This window comes from Hylobates moloch, unplaced genomic scaffold, assembly GCF_009828535.3.
Source record: "Hylobates moloch isolate HMO894 unplaced genomic scaffold, HMol_V3 SCAFFOLD_866, whole genome shotgun sequence".
NCBI lineage: Eukaryota > Metazoa > Chordata > Mammalia > Primates > Hylobatidae > Hylobates > Hylobates moloch.
In genome coordinates, this window is record NW_026653141.1 from 1 (window position 1) to 14,390 (window position 14,390).

Here is a 14,390-nt window from a genome sequence, read left to right on the forward strand (position 1 = left end):
TGGCCAGAAATTTCTAAAAGAAAAGAAAGAATTTTCACTTAAATAATAATTATGAAAACATTATAAATATATTAAAATTGAAAACCAATATTTGCAGTACCAAAAACTTTCATAAATGTTTATAATTTTGATATAAATGAACTCTTCAGCGTTTGTACTTAGTACTTTTATTCTTCTTCTCATGTTAATAAAGAAATCTTAATTCTTGCATTATAATAGTTACCCCAATTGACTGAATAAACACAGTAAGGATTTAAATAAGTTTCCTGATACTGTGCATTCATTCCTCCAGATACTGTGACTAAATCAATCTATTTTTGTACTATATTTCTCAGAGTTGGAGATTTAGAAGAGAAATGAGAGGTTGTCATTTGGAAATAAATGACATGGAAGCTACAGATTGGGTTTTCTGGGTACCACACCATTCTTTAACTAGATAAGCCCTCACTTTTATCTGATTCGGTTTTGGTGGAATAACAGTGGTCCTGACCAGGTGACGTAGACTCGTCTCTCTCTGCTACTCCCTACTAAAAACAACTATAAACTCTGGGATTAATGAAAGACAAAAGCAATGGAGAACTCTGAAAGTTGGAAAGAGAAAGATGAAATTGTCTGGGACCCTAGCATCAGAGATCAGCCAAGTGTTCCAGTGAGCATCTTACGTTCCCCACACGACAGAAGAAGGTGACCTAAGCCTGCTGTTTCCCTGCACCCCACCTGGCAATAGGAGGAGGCCCAGCCAAGCTCACTCCTGTTCTGTATTGAAGGGGAGTCCCCTCCGCAACACCAGGCAAGGCTGGTACCACTGGCAAGGATGATCTACCAGGAGACCTGCTACCAATACAGCCAGAGGAAGTGCTTCCTTCTCATACCAAGAGACATCAGGGTGGATGTGGGTGAGGAGGATCAGCAAAGGAACCCAATGACTACCAGTGCACCACCCAGGGTCCTCTTTGCCCTGAGGGCATGAGACTCTCTTCCCCATCCAGAGACACAGGATTGAATGGATTCTTAGTGTTCTTTGCACATAGTAGAGCAGTGAACAGTAACAAATGTCAGATAACTGCAATAATATGGAGGAATTGCACAAATATCAGATAGGAGTGAAAAACACAGACATGAAATTCACACTGTATGATTCCCTTTATATAAATTCAAAAGCAGGCAAACGTTATTTATAACATTAAAAGTCAAGACAGTGTTTTGGAGAGGAGTCAGGATAAGTGATGAGGGCATACACAGGGGTGGAACTGCTAGAGCTGGAAACTTTTATTTCATGATGTGACTTGTATCACATGAGTTCATTCACTTTGTGATCAATCTGCACGAGCAGATCACATCATGCCTGATAAAATTAGATAGCAAAATTTATTGTGGATTCAAAGCATTTATAGAAGCATGGTTTTCCATGAAAAGCAAAAACTGAAAATAATCAAAAGTACATTAGCAGTATATGAATTTTAAAACATTATTAAGTCAATCAATTAAATATTACATAAACTTGAAAACATATAAGCTAAATATATATACCCACACCATATGGATGATTTCTACAAATATATTATCGACCGAAATAAGCTTTTCATGAAGTGTTTAAAACATTTACATCTTACCATTTCTTCTTCATTATCTATAGAAAGCAGACCGGAGTTCTTCGAAGCACAGGCCAGCAAACTCTCTTCCCAAGTTCTTTTTTCCTTACCAATGTAATAACAACTGTTGGAATATGTAATCCACTCCCCAGGACAATGGCCACAATGATGTGCTAAATAAAGATATGAATTACTATGCAGAACAATATGAATGTTTACAAATAAAAATTAGTTTACATATTTGCAACAGTATAAACATATATGTGCTTGACATATTTATGCATCCTTACAGGCTTATAAATATACGCTTTTTAATAACCAAGTCAGTCATACACACGTGCACAGACTAGGGTTAGCCTCTCATCCCCTAATTGTGTTCCCATATAAAGCAAACCAACAAACAAAAATACACTCTACACATGTCTTGAACATCACTGATACACAACTGCTTTTTTAGGATAGTAAAATTATTTATTTCATATCATCTCATAACAGTAGGAAACTTCTGTTAATTGGGAGAAAGAGGGTAGAATGATTACAAGTATTTCTACTTATTGGAGAAAAGGAAATGCTGACTTATAATCTTCATTTATAAATATTTATGGCTCAATTTTTTGCCTTATTTTCTGCAAAAATGCCATTATTCTTTTACATGCCTTAAAACAGACACAAAATATACATTCTACTAATATCAGAATGTTGAAAATAAAAATGCACCTTTCTGGGTTCTTGTATTCGGGGAAGAATTCTTCTGCTCCAGGACTGTAATAGAAAAATTAAAATGATTTTTATAAAAACTAATATCTAGATAAATCATAACGAGTTTAGTTTCTCACTTTGAAACTTTGTGTGTTATTTAAAATGGGGACAATCTTTAATAAAATTAACTTTTTCTATACAAATAAATGAATAGATCTTTGAAAGAAATATTTTTAAAGACTTTAGCACGAAACTTCACCATCTCTTGTAGTATTTGATGTAACCACTTTCAAAAATTAATTTCTTTTTCTAAATACTTTTCTCCTATAGCATGGCTCTGACTTATGAAATCAGAAAACATATCTATCTTTGTGTGTCTGTGTATACACATATAGAATACACACGCAAAAAATAAACAAATGTTCTCTACAATCATTTTGTTATTTATATTATAGTTGTGAAAAGTTCAGAATAACCATATTACTTTTGGGTCCAAATATATACATTAAAATAAGAGTTCTATTCTTCAACAGTATGAAATATTTTGAGGCACTTCCAAGCATTAAATTAAAACGTTCTCTTCTAATCTTTCAAGAATATGCTTACAAGGAATAAGAACTATTGTTTTTAACACAGTGGCCATCAGGACAATGCAAATGATTCCCAGGACCTCAGCAGTGAGCTTCCCAGGAGGTGGCAGTAAACCTGCAGGGAGAGAAATAGAGGCACTGAGAGAGGAGATAGAAAGTCGATTAGGATTACGTACAAGAGAACCCACATGCACAGGGAAACATAACGATAAACTCTGGCCTCTAAATCTACATCTGCTCTGGTAATCTTTCTCTCAGAATATGCCATTTCACTTGCAGTAAATATAATGCTCCACGAGTGGATCGCAGATTACAGTTGAACAACGCCCGAATAAAATTAGTCTTCTGATTTCACAATAGAATATTAGATCCCAATTAGGAACTCTGATTGTCACAAGTGCAAAATATTCCCTAATCTTTCCCCACCCTTCTGCACTCAACTGCACGTCCTAGAACAATAATATTGAAGATCTATTTAATGTCTTACCTTGGCAGTCATATATTTTATCAATCCCTTGATGATTCAGATAAGCATTTTGAAGGTTTAATTCTACTTGGAATATTTCCTGTTCGGTTCCTGAAATGGAGCTTTTATTGCCTTTAGGTTTCCTTTGCTGCCTCTTTGGGTCCTGGGCCAGACTCACTTCTGAAAATGTTCCTCTTGGTTTATTCATCTCTGCAGCTGTGTGCTGTCAGGGACTGTGCTCTATGATAACTGCACTTAACAAGCTATAAATGGTGTATATTCTAACAGGATCCCTGGTATAGCAATCTGCATGTGTTGGGGCTGAGCAGTAATGTTTACTTGGCTGTTAACCAATGTAAAATTCTGCTACTAATTTCCTAAAGCTTTAAACAAAAATATCGTGATATAATTGGTAATTTTTTAGATGTATTCTGCATTTGACATAATATTACTAGTGGGAACAACAAAAAAATTAAACTTGTGAGAACTAGGAAGTTCATGAAAAAAATATTTGTATTAAATTAAGGTTAGATTCTTCAAAAATATTTAACACCAATAGACTGCATATGTTAACAATTAAAATACTGTATTTAGTAATACACAAATTTTATCATAGTTTTAAGAGTCATTGATGGTTAAGGATTGTGTGCCATAAGATAAAATAGTTCTGTCAGCATATAGAGTAATTTCTTATACTAAAATACATTGTTAGTGACTTACATTCATTTATTAAAAGGACCTGAGGTATTGTCAGATGATTTTTTTTCTAAATTCAGAAATCAGAAAAATCATTAAAATTTTAAAAATATATCTTATATCTTGTAAAACATTACATTACCCTATGTGTAAACTAAATACTATTGAAAACAAAATATATTTTTAAATTGCTTCTTTTACACAAGAGATTGGTAATTGATTTAATGACTAAAATAGGAAAACTTAAAATGATCAATAAACGTGTGGGCCATCTATGGAAGATCAGTGTCCAATCAAACTTTCAGAAAGCTCCTATGATTGTATAAGTCAGTGAGGGTCGCTTTGGTTGTATAAGTAATTGTAATAGTTCAGATAATGTAATTTAGTAATCTAGTCAATGAGCTCTGTAGTCAGTGAGACTACAATTAATTCTAGCTTTGCAAGTTGAAATGTGTGACCTTTACTAAATTACTTAGTGTCTACTAACCTAGTTTACTAATCTACGTTGGGAAAAATAATTTATAAAGTATAATGTATGTAAAAAAACTAAACACACAACCTGGCGCATATTAGCACTGAATACATAATAGATATTTTAACTATTTTTAACACAACTGCCATTTTATTATTTCTGATTTGCATTAGAGTGTGTTAAAATAACTCATTAATTAGGTGTCTTATGTCAGGGTGGTACATCTTTTTTGCAATGTTTGGTTCAATTGTTTTAAGTTTTCCAATTGTTTATAATTAAGGTCAGATTTGCATTTCATGGAAATGATTTCATCCTTACTTTTATTAAAAATTAAAACTGCTTTCATGAAATCTAGGTATGTGATTGAGAATTAATGCTTGACATTCACAATTTGATGTATCCATTTTAAAAATGTATTTTTAAAGTTTGGTCTAAATGTCATATACAATTAAACCAGTAATGATTACAAAATCCAAAATTAATTGTTCATTGTCATGATGGTTATGGGTTTCACTCTAAATTACATTGATTGGCAAACCTATTATTATGTATGCATCTACTTGAGTGATTCTCCACCCGCAATAATGTGAATACTCTAAGAAATCCTTAAACATATTTTATATTTTGGCTTGTTTTTCATCTGGAATTATTCACATGAAGAAAGTTCTACCTTGATTTTCGTCTATATAAACTTCACCTCAGGTGCATCACAGCCAGTATTTACAATCTTCTACTAAATGAGATGAGCTAGTAGAGAAACAGGGAGAGTAGCAACACTTACCTACTGTCATCAGAAAGCCACATGCCCTTCAGTGGAGAGGTCAGGTTACCTCTGAAAGACACTAACGTTATCTGTGATCTTCACAGACTGCCCTTTGAAGGGTCAGAGTGAGGCAAGAGTGGAAAGAGTAGATTCCTCACCAATGTGTCACTGCAGATTTGAACAGGAAATTCTCACCCTAGGGCTATTTTGAATCAGTTTATCTCATCACACACTTTAGAATATAGGAGACTTCGGGTGGCTAGTGTGTCATTTAGTTTGTTCATTTTCAAGTGCCTCTTAGAAATTATTTTTATAGTTGACAAGATGGGGGGACAGCAGAGATTTGATCCATGCAGTTAACTGTTTCCATCTCAGTCACAAACACCAAAGTCTCGTAACTTTTCAAAAGTATCTTAGATGGTTACTTTCTACATTTAGACAAGGTGCCTAAAAGTTGACATTATATACTTCTTTATCATATACCCCTATAATATCACTGCTATCATAATAAAAAAATTTAAATAATAATCTTATCAATAGGAATTTAATGTACTTGTCACTATTTTGAGAAAATGTTACATTTTCAACTTAATTGTAACTGACATGAATTCTCAAACTTATCTTCTTGATTTCTTTGCCTTAGTTCTTAAAATTCCCTCATTCATTTTTCTTCTTTATATAAGTTAACCAGATTGCTCCAATTAAAATAAATGAATCTTGAAATAATAAAATATTAAACAATACTGAGCTATATTTCTATGCCAGAGACTGAAATAATAAAAAACTACCTACTACATTGTTCACCGATTCCTTCTCTAATCATGACTTATTGTCTGCATTTTAATAGAAATATTCGTTGTAAATGATTAAAGCTGAAGTTAAACTATGTAGGGAGGTAAAAGCAATTTTAAAAACATCGCCTACTTAAAAATGGGGAGGCCAGAAAACTGAGATTTTTTAAAACACAAGTAAAATGATACATGAATGTCCGGGCGTGGTAGCTCATGTCAGTAACCCCAGCACTCCAGAATCACTTGAGCTCAAGAGTTTGAGGTTAGCATGATACACAGGATGAAACCCCATCTCTTCAAAAAAAAAAAAAAAATACAAAAATTAGCTGAAGATGCTGGTGTTTGCTTGTAGTCCCAGCTGATCTGGAGGCTGAGGTGGGAGGATAGCTTGAGCCCTGGAGGTCAAGGCTGCAGTGAACTGTGTTAGTGTCTCTGCACTGCAGCCTGGGCGACAGAGCCAGACCTTGTCTCAAAAATGAGTAAACAAAAATTAAAAAAAAAAAATGGTATATGAATATCAGGAAAAAAAACTATGAATTATCTAGTTGTATTAAATAAAAATCTTTTCATCATTCATTTTCTATCAATAAAAGGGGGAATGTTTATGCATAATTCTATTGCCCAGGCTGGAGTGCAGTGGTGCCATCTCGGCTCACTGCAACCTCTGCCTCCTGGGCTCAAGCGATTCTCCTGCCTCAGCCTCCTGAGTAGCTGGATTACAGGCATGCGCCACGAAGCCCAGTTAATTTTTTTTGTATTTTTAGTAGAAACGAGGTTTCACTGTGTTCTCCAGGATGGTCTCGATCTCCTGACCTCGTTATCCGTCTGCCTCGGCCTTCCAAAGTGCTGGGATTACAGGCGTGAGCCACCGTGCCCAGCTATTCTCTAAAATCTAAAAAGTTGGAATTTAAATCCCTATTTATTTCTTTGCAATGAGAATTATTATTTGCCCTTCCATCAGAATGACTAATGTTGGCTAGGTATATATGTTTTTCTGTCAAATATATTGTAATATATTTTCACAAAATAAATTAATAATGTCATAAGCATATATGCTTGTGTTCATATTGTATCTATTTCTATTACAAGTACATTTATTTATATTTACATTTTATTACATTTTCATAAACTAGGTTAATTTTTTCTATTAGTCACATTAAGGAATTAAAACAATAAAATCATTCACTAAAGATGCCACATAACGTATCATTCACTAATGTTTTCTGTTTAAGTTTGAAGTGCTGATGTCTACTATTGGTACAAACATCCACTTGGAGTTTTCCATTAAATCGTGTTATACTCTTATTGTTTGCTTAATGACAGGGATACTTCTGAGGAATGTGTCTTTAGGCAATTTCATCCCTGTGTCCACATCATAGAGTGTATTTACACAAACCTAGATGGTATAGCTACTATAGTCCTATGTTATATGGGATAGCCTATTGCTCCAAGGATATAAACCCATACAACATATTACTGTAGTGAATAATGTAAGCGGTGACCAGAATGGTAATTTTTGTTTATCTAATAATATATAAACATAAAAAAAGTAAAATATGGTAAAAAAAAAAAAAAAGGTTAAAAATGGCATCCTTTTATACGGCACTTACCCTGAATGAAGTCTGCAGAAATGGAATTTTCCCTGGGTGAGTCAGTGAGTAAGTAGCAAGTGAAAGTCAAGGCCTAGGATATTACACAGCACACTACTGTAGGATTTATAAACTGTACACTAGGGTATACTACATTTATGCAGCACTTTTTTCTTTAGCTAATAATAAATTAACTTGAGCTTACTGCAACTTTGTTGGTTTCTAAATTTTTCATTTTTTAAAACTTTCTGCCTCCTTTTAAATACCCTTTATTTAAAAACACAAATTGCACAGTCTTAAGAACTATTTTCTTTATATTCTTATTCTACAAACTTTTTTCTATTTTTCATTTTAATTTTTTTCTTTTTAAACTTTTTTTAAAAACGAAGACACAAACACATACATTAGCCTAAGCCTACACAGTGTCAGCAAGATCAGTATCACTGTCATCCCCTCCACATCTTGTCCCACTGGAAGGTTCAGGCAATAACACATGTGCAGCTGTCCTCTCCTATGGTTACAATGCCTTCTTCTGGAATTCCTCCTGAAGGACCTTCCCAAGGTTGTTTTTCAGGTAACTGTTTTTGTAGAAGTAGAAGGAGTACACTCTAAAATAATAATTAAAAGTATACTACAGTAAATACATAAACCAATAACATTGTCATTTATTATCATTATCAAATATCATGTAGTGTATGTAATTGTTTGTGCTATACTTTTATTCCACTGGCAGCATGGTAATTTGTTTACACCAGCATCACCACAGACATGTCTATTGCTATGACATCACTAAGTCATAGGAATTTTTCAGCTCCGTTATAATCTAGTGGGACCACTATCTATGTGCAGTCAGTCATTGACCAAAACATCATTTTGTGGCACGTGACTGTATATCATGTCCTTTGTTAATCAAAATAATACAGGTTTCTACTGTTTCAGCATTTAATGTGAATGAAGTTTATGCTTATACAAAGGCACAATAAATATATAAAAACAAAACAAAAATTACACAAGATAACTGGAGTAATTAGAATTTAGTCTATATGATGTGTATATATATATGTTTATATGACGTAGATACAGACACACACACACACACACACACACAGAACTTACGATGATTAATATTAGGTGTCAGCTGGATTGGATTGAAGGATGCCTAGATAGCTGGTAAAGTGTTGTTTCTGGCTGTATCTGTGATGGTGTTGCCAGAGGAGATTGACATTTGAGTCAGTGGACTGGGCAAAGAAGACCCATCCTCAGTGTGGGTGGGCACCATCCAATGGCTGCCAGTGCGAGTAGAATAAAGCAGCTAGAAGAAGGTGGGGTAAGCTGGCTTGCTGAGTGTTCGGCTTTCATTTTTCTCCTGTGCTGGATGCTTCCTTCCGTTCCTCCTGCCCTTGGACGTCAGAATCCAGGTTCTTCAGCCTTTGGACTCTTGTACTCACACCAGTGGTTTTACGGGGGCTCCTGGGCCTTCGACCACACACTGAAGGCTGCACTTTTGGCTTCTCTGCTTTTGAGGCTTTCGACTCGGACTGAGCCACTACCGGCTTCTTTCTTCCCCAGCTTGCAGATGGCCTATTGTGGGACTTTGCCTTGTGATTGTGGGACTTTGCCTTGTGATTGTGGGAGCCAATTCTCCCTAATAAACTCCCTTTCATATATACATGTATCCTATTAGTTCTGTCCATCTGGAGACCCCTAACACCGAACTACATATGAATTACTGTGACTATTGCAAATAATGGCAATATCTGGTTTCCTATGGGTTATGGCTAAGTTGGAAGTCAATAAGAAGTGAAAATATACTTTTAATGTAACATGAAATAAAATAATTTTCAAGGAATTTAAGAAATTGGAGTGAATTAGTTATTACTAACTCTAAAGAAAATACAATTTAAATATCTTCAATAGATTAAGCACACCTTCCCAATGAAAACTTGGATATTCAAAAAGAAGACTTAAAGTAAAGGAATTATGTGGATATACCTAATTGGATATTGAATATAGTGTATTGATGACATAGTTTCCAACATTGAAATAAATATTTGTATTAGAATTTGGGGAGCAGATACAGGCTAACTGGTAAATAAAATAGAGAGTAATCTTACTTTGTTTGTACTAGTATAATAAAATATCACAAACTAAGCAATCTATTAACCATACAGATATATTACTCACAGTTCAGAGAGCAGGGAGGTCCAAGATCAAAGTGCCAGCAGGTGTGTTGTAAATTGTATTAAATTAACAAGTTTGTATGTGGAAAGTAAACAATGAAAATATTTATTATGAAAACATAAGGGAACAACAGAGTTTAAACACTTGGTAATGTTCAATCAGAATGTAATAAAAATGAAGTTATAATTAATACCTGTGCTTATATATTTCCATACAAATAAAATACATAAGGATTATATTTTAGAAACTGATAATTATATTAAGTATACAGTAATTTGAATTTGAAAGCAAAGAATGTATATATTCAGTAATAACTGCTTGTTGTCTTTATGAGACATTCCTTTCATGTAAGCATAAAGAAAAATGAATATAAAAGTGGAGCTACCATATGATCCAGCAATCGCACTCCCAGGTATATACCCAAAAGAAAGAAAATCAGTTTACCTAAGGGATAGCTGTACTCCCATGTTTGTTGCAGCACTGTTCACAATAGCCAAGATCTGGAAGCTACCTAAGTGTCCATCAATGGATGAATGGACAAAGCAAATGTGGTATATATCAACAATGGAGTAATATTCAGCCATAAAAAAGGAATGAGACCCTGTCATTTGCTACAACATGAATGGAACCAGGGGTCATTATGTTAAATAAAATAAGCCAGGCCGGGTGCGGTGGCTCACGCCTGTAATCCCAGCACTTTGGGAGGCCGAGGCGGGCGGATCACAAGGTCAGGAGATCGAGACCATCCTGGCTAATGCGGTGAAACCCCATCTCTACTAAAAATACAAAAAATTAGCCGGGCGTAGTGGCGGGCGCCTGTAGTCCCAGCTCCTCGGGAGGCTGAGGCAGGAGAATGGCGTGAACCTGGGAGGCGGAGCTTGCAGTGAGCAGATATCACGTCACTGCACTCCAGCCTGGGTGACAGAGCAAGACTCCGTCTCAAAAATAATAATAATAATAATAAATAAAATAAAATAAGCCAGTCGCAGGAAGACAATCATCACATGCTCACACTTAGCTGTGGGATTTAAAAATCACAACAATTGAACTCATGGAGAGAGAGAGTAGAAGGATGGTTACCAGAGATTGAGAAGGATAGTGGAAGGGTAGTAGTAAGGAGGTGAAAATGGTTAATTAATGGGTACGAGAAATAGAAAGGATGAGGAAGACCTAGTGCTTCATAGTACAACAGGGTCACTACAGTCAATAATAATTTAATTGTATATTTTAAAATAACTAAGAGTATAATCGGATTGTTTGTAACACAAAGGATAAATCCTTAGGGAGATGGATGCAGCATTTTTACATGATGTCATTATTATGCACTGCCTGTCTGTCTCAAAACAGCTCATGGACACCATAAACATATACACCTACTATGTACGCACTGAAATTAAAATTAAAATATTTAAACAAGGAGAGTTGAAGATAAAATATTTAACAACATATACCATAACTCACAAACTGGTAGAACACTATTACAGTCATAATAGTGCTGTCTTAATCTAAGGCAAGCCCTTTACTGGAATTGAGGAAGCATGCTTCATAATGTTAGATTAATTTTCCAAACCACTAGTAATATACATTTTTATCATTGCATGTACCTAATGCTACAAGTTCAACATATAATTGAATAAAGTGAATAAGAAACAATCATAAATGGGATTTTAAACACTTTTCTCTCCCTGCTTAACACACAAACAAACCATAGAAACACCAAACAAGCCGATAGAAAGATTTGAACTGGACAAGTAGTTATCACTCATATGCACACACTGACGCATATGTAGAATACTCACATATTTAATTTCAAAAGAAGCTTTTCCCAAATACTATAATCTCATAATTCTAAGCATGCATATTAGTAAAAAATATAGGACTATGATTTCAATGTAGTACCACTAGCCAAGCTTGGCCAGTGGACAGTTACAAAATAGCTATTCTAATTCAACATTAATTAATACAAAATAAATAACATGTGAAACCAGTTTCTCAGCACACTAGCCACACCTTTGGACACAAAGATGAAGAATATTTCCAGCTTCACAGAAAATGTTCTAACTAGTTTGCCTACGACAGAAGTCAATAAAAAAAATCTGCAAACCTTACATAGTTTTAAATTCAGTAATACATGTCTAAATAACATATAGGTGAAAGAAATTATCAAAATGAATGGTCACAATTTTTATATGAATTATAAGAAAAGTAGAACAAAAGTCTTTCTTGTGAAAACTGATTGCCCTCAATGTACATAGATTACAAAAGATGAACTAAAAATTACCTGTGAATGCACTAAAATAAATTAAAAATAGGAAAGCTAAAATGAAATACAAGTGATATATAAGAAAAAATGAATAAACAGTAAAAAATCACGATAAAGAATAATGTTACAATAGAGAGAACAGCAAGGCCAAAGGTATTTTCATTGAAAATACTTTTAAAATTTGATGAGACTACTAAAAATATACACCTACTAACTTATCCCCAAAACTAACTAATTTAACATTTTAAAAAATTGATAAGGGCCAGGCACAGTGATGCCTCCCAAAGTGCTGGGATTATAAGCTCGAGCCACCACAACTGGCCTATTTCTAGATTCAACATGGAAATACCATGATGGTATTTAGAGTTATTTAGAGCCAATAGAACTATATTTTATTACATTTTAATGTCTATATGAAATAGAAAATTCATAAATACTCATTACCAAATGCAGTACCTCAAATAGAAATCTGAGTATATCCCATATGTGTTAAAGAAATTCAGTTTAGACATAAACTTTCACACACAAATAGTCTACAAACTCAGATGACATTACTAGTGAATTATAACGTTTAAAAATAAAGCAGTACTCTCAACAAACACTTCCAGGTTATAGAAAAACAAATTCTTCCCAAGATAGCCTTGATACCAAAACCTTTCAAGTATAGAGCTACGAATAAAAACATGGTCAAATATCCTTGTGAACATGGATGAAGAGACAAATCTTACCCTGAATCCCTACATAAAATACATATGCACTGTTTTTTGTTTTGTTTTGTTTCGTTTTGTTTTTGTGGCAGAGTCTCCCTCTATTGCAAGGCTGGAGTGTAGTGGTGCAATCTCAGCTCACTGCAACCTCCGCCCGCTGGGTTCAAGTGATTCTCCTGCCTCAGCCTCTTGAGTAGCTGGGACTATAGGTGCGCACCACCACGCCCAGCTAATTTTAATTTTTGTATTTTTAGTACAGATGGGGTTTCAGCACGTTGGCCAGGATGGTCTCGATCTCTTGACCTCGTGATCTGCCCGCCTTGGCCTCCCACAGTGCTGGGATTACAGATGTGAGCCAATGCACCCCTGGCCAGCACTGATATTTTATGAGAGAAATATACAATGATCATCATAGATTTATTTCAGAAACAAAGGCTGGTTTAACATTTGAAAAAATAAAAGTAGTTTATAAAAACGTTATATAAAGAAAACATATATCATTCCAACTGATACAAATTAATAAAAATGTTACAAGAATTGATAAAATCTATTAGAAAATAGGAATATTATAAAACTGCCACCATATGAGAAAGATAGGATGAAAAAAAACCAAGCTTTGTAAATATGAATAATATGTTGAAGTATTTTTTGCCAAAACCAGAAAATGATACATATGATGCACACAGAACTTTGATTGTACCTTCTATTCAACTATGGGTATAAAACCCTAGCCAGTGAAAATAAATGAAAATAAAACTAAGTTATAGCACATGGATTAAAAAAACTAAAAGTGTGATGATTTGCAGATAAAATGCTCTTTATATAGAACACCCAGAAAAAAAAATCAATAGTTGACATAATAGATTTAAATATATAAAATCAGTGGAATAAGTAGGTATAAAATCAAAATGCAGACATCAATTGTATTTCTATTTATAACAACAAAAATTACTAAAGGGAATTTTAGAATCAGGATGCCATTTACAAAAGCATGAATGTAAAATACCTACATTTCTGTATGACTTCAATCCCCCAAAATACAAAATACAATAGAGAGAAATTAAAGATAACACAGTATATTGAAGGAAACACTTTATATTGATTAGAAAAGTCAATATTATAAAGAAGCTAATGTTTAAAAATTACTTTAGAGAATAAATGCAGTCACAAACAATCCCAGGAGAGGCTTTTGTTTTCTGGATAGCTTTATTGAAGTGTCATGTACAAAGCCTAAATTCCGTCCACTTAAAATGATTAAAAATCAATGATTTTTAGTATATTCACAGAGTTACAACCATCACCACTACTGAAATTTAGAAAGTTTTCATCATGACACAAAGAAACGTTCTATCAATTAGTGGTCATCCCCTATTTCAACCTCCCTTAGGCATTGGCAACCACTATTCTACTTTCTGTCTCTGTGGGTTTGACTGTTCTTGATACTTCATATAAACTGACTCACATAACATGCAACTTTTAGAAAGGCTGAATACCACAAATATCATGTTGAGCAAAATGAGCCCGACGCAAATGCTAGGATATCTGTACTTTAGTAATTGTGTGTATCCTATTTCTTTTTTT

At 34.1% G+C, this 14,390-nt stretch overlaps 1 pseudogene; it reads right to left on the minus strand.

The window, feature by feature from the left end:
* Positions 1 to 1,630: 1,630 nt before the first annotated feature.
* On the minus strand, positions 1,631 to 3,555 carry LOC116464512 (NKG2-F type II integral membrane protein-like; annotated as a pseudogene).
* Between the last annotated feature and the right edge of the window lie 10,835 nt (positions 3,556 to 14,390).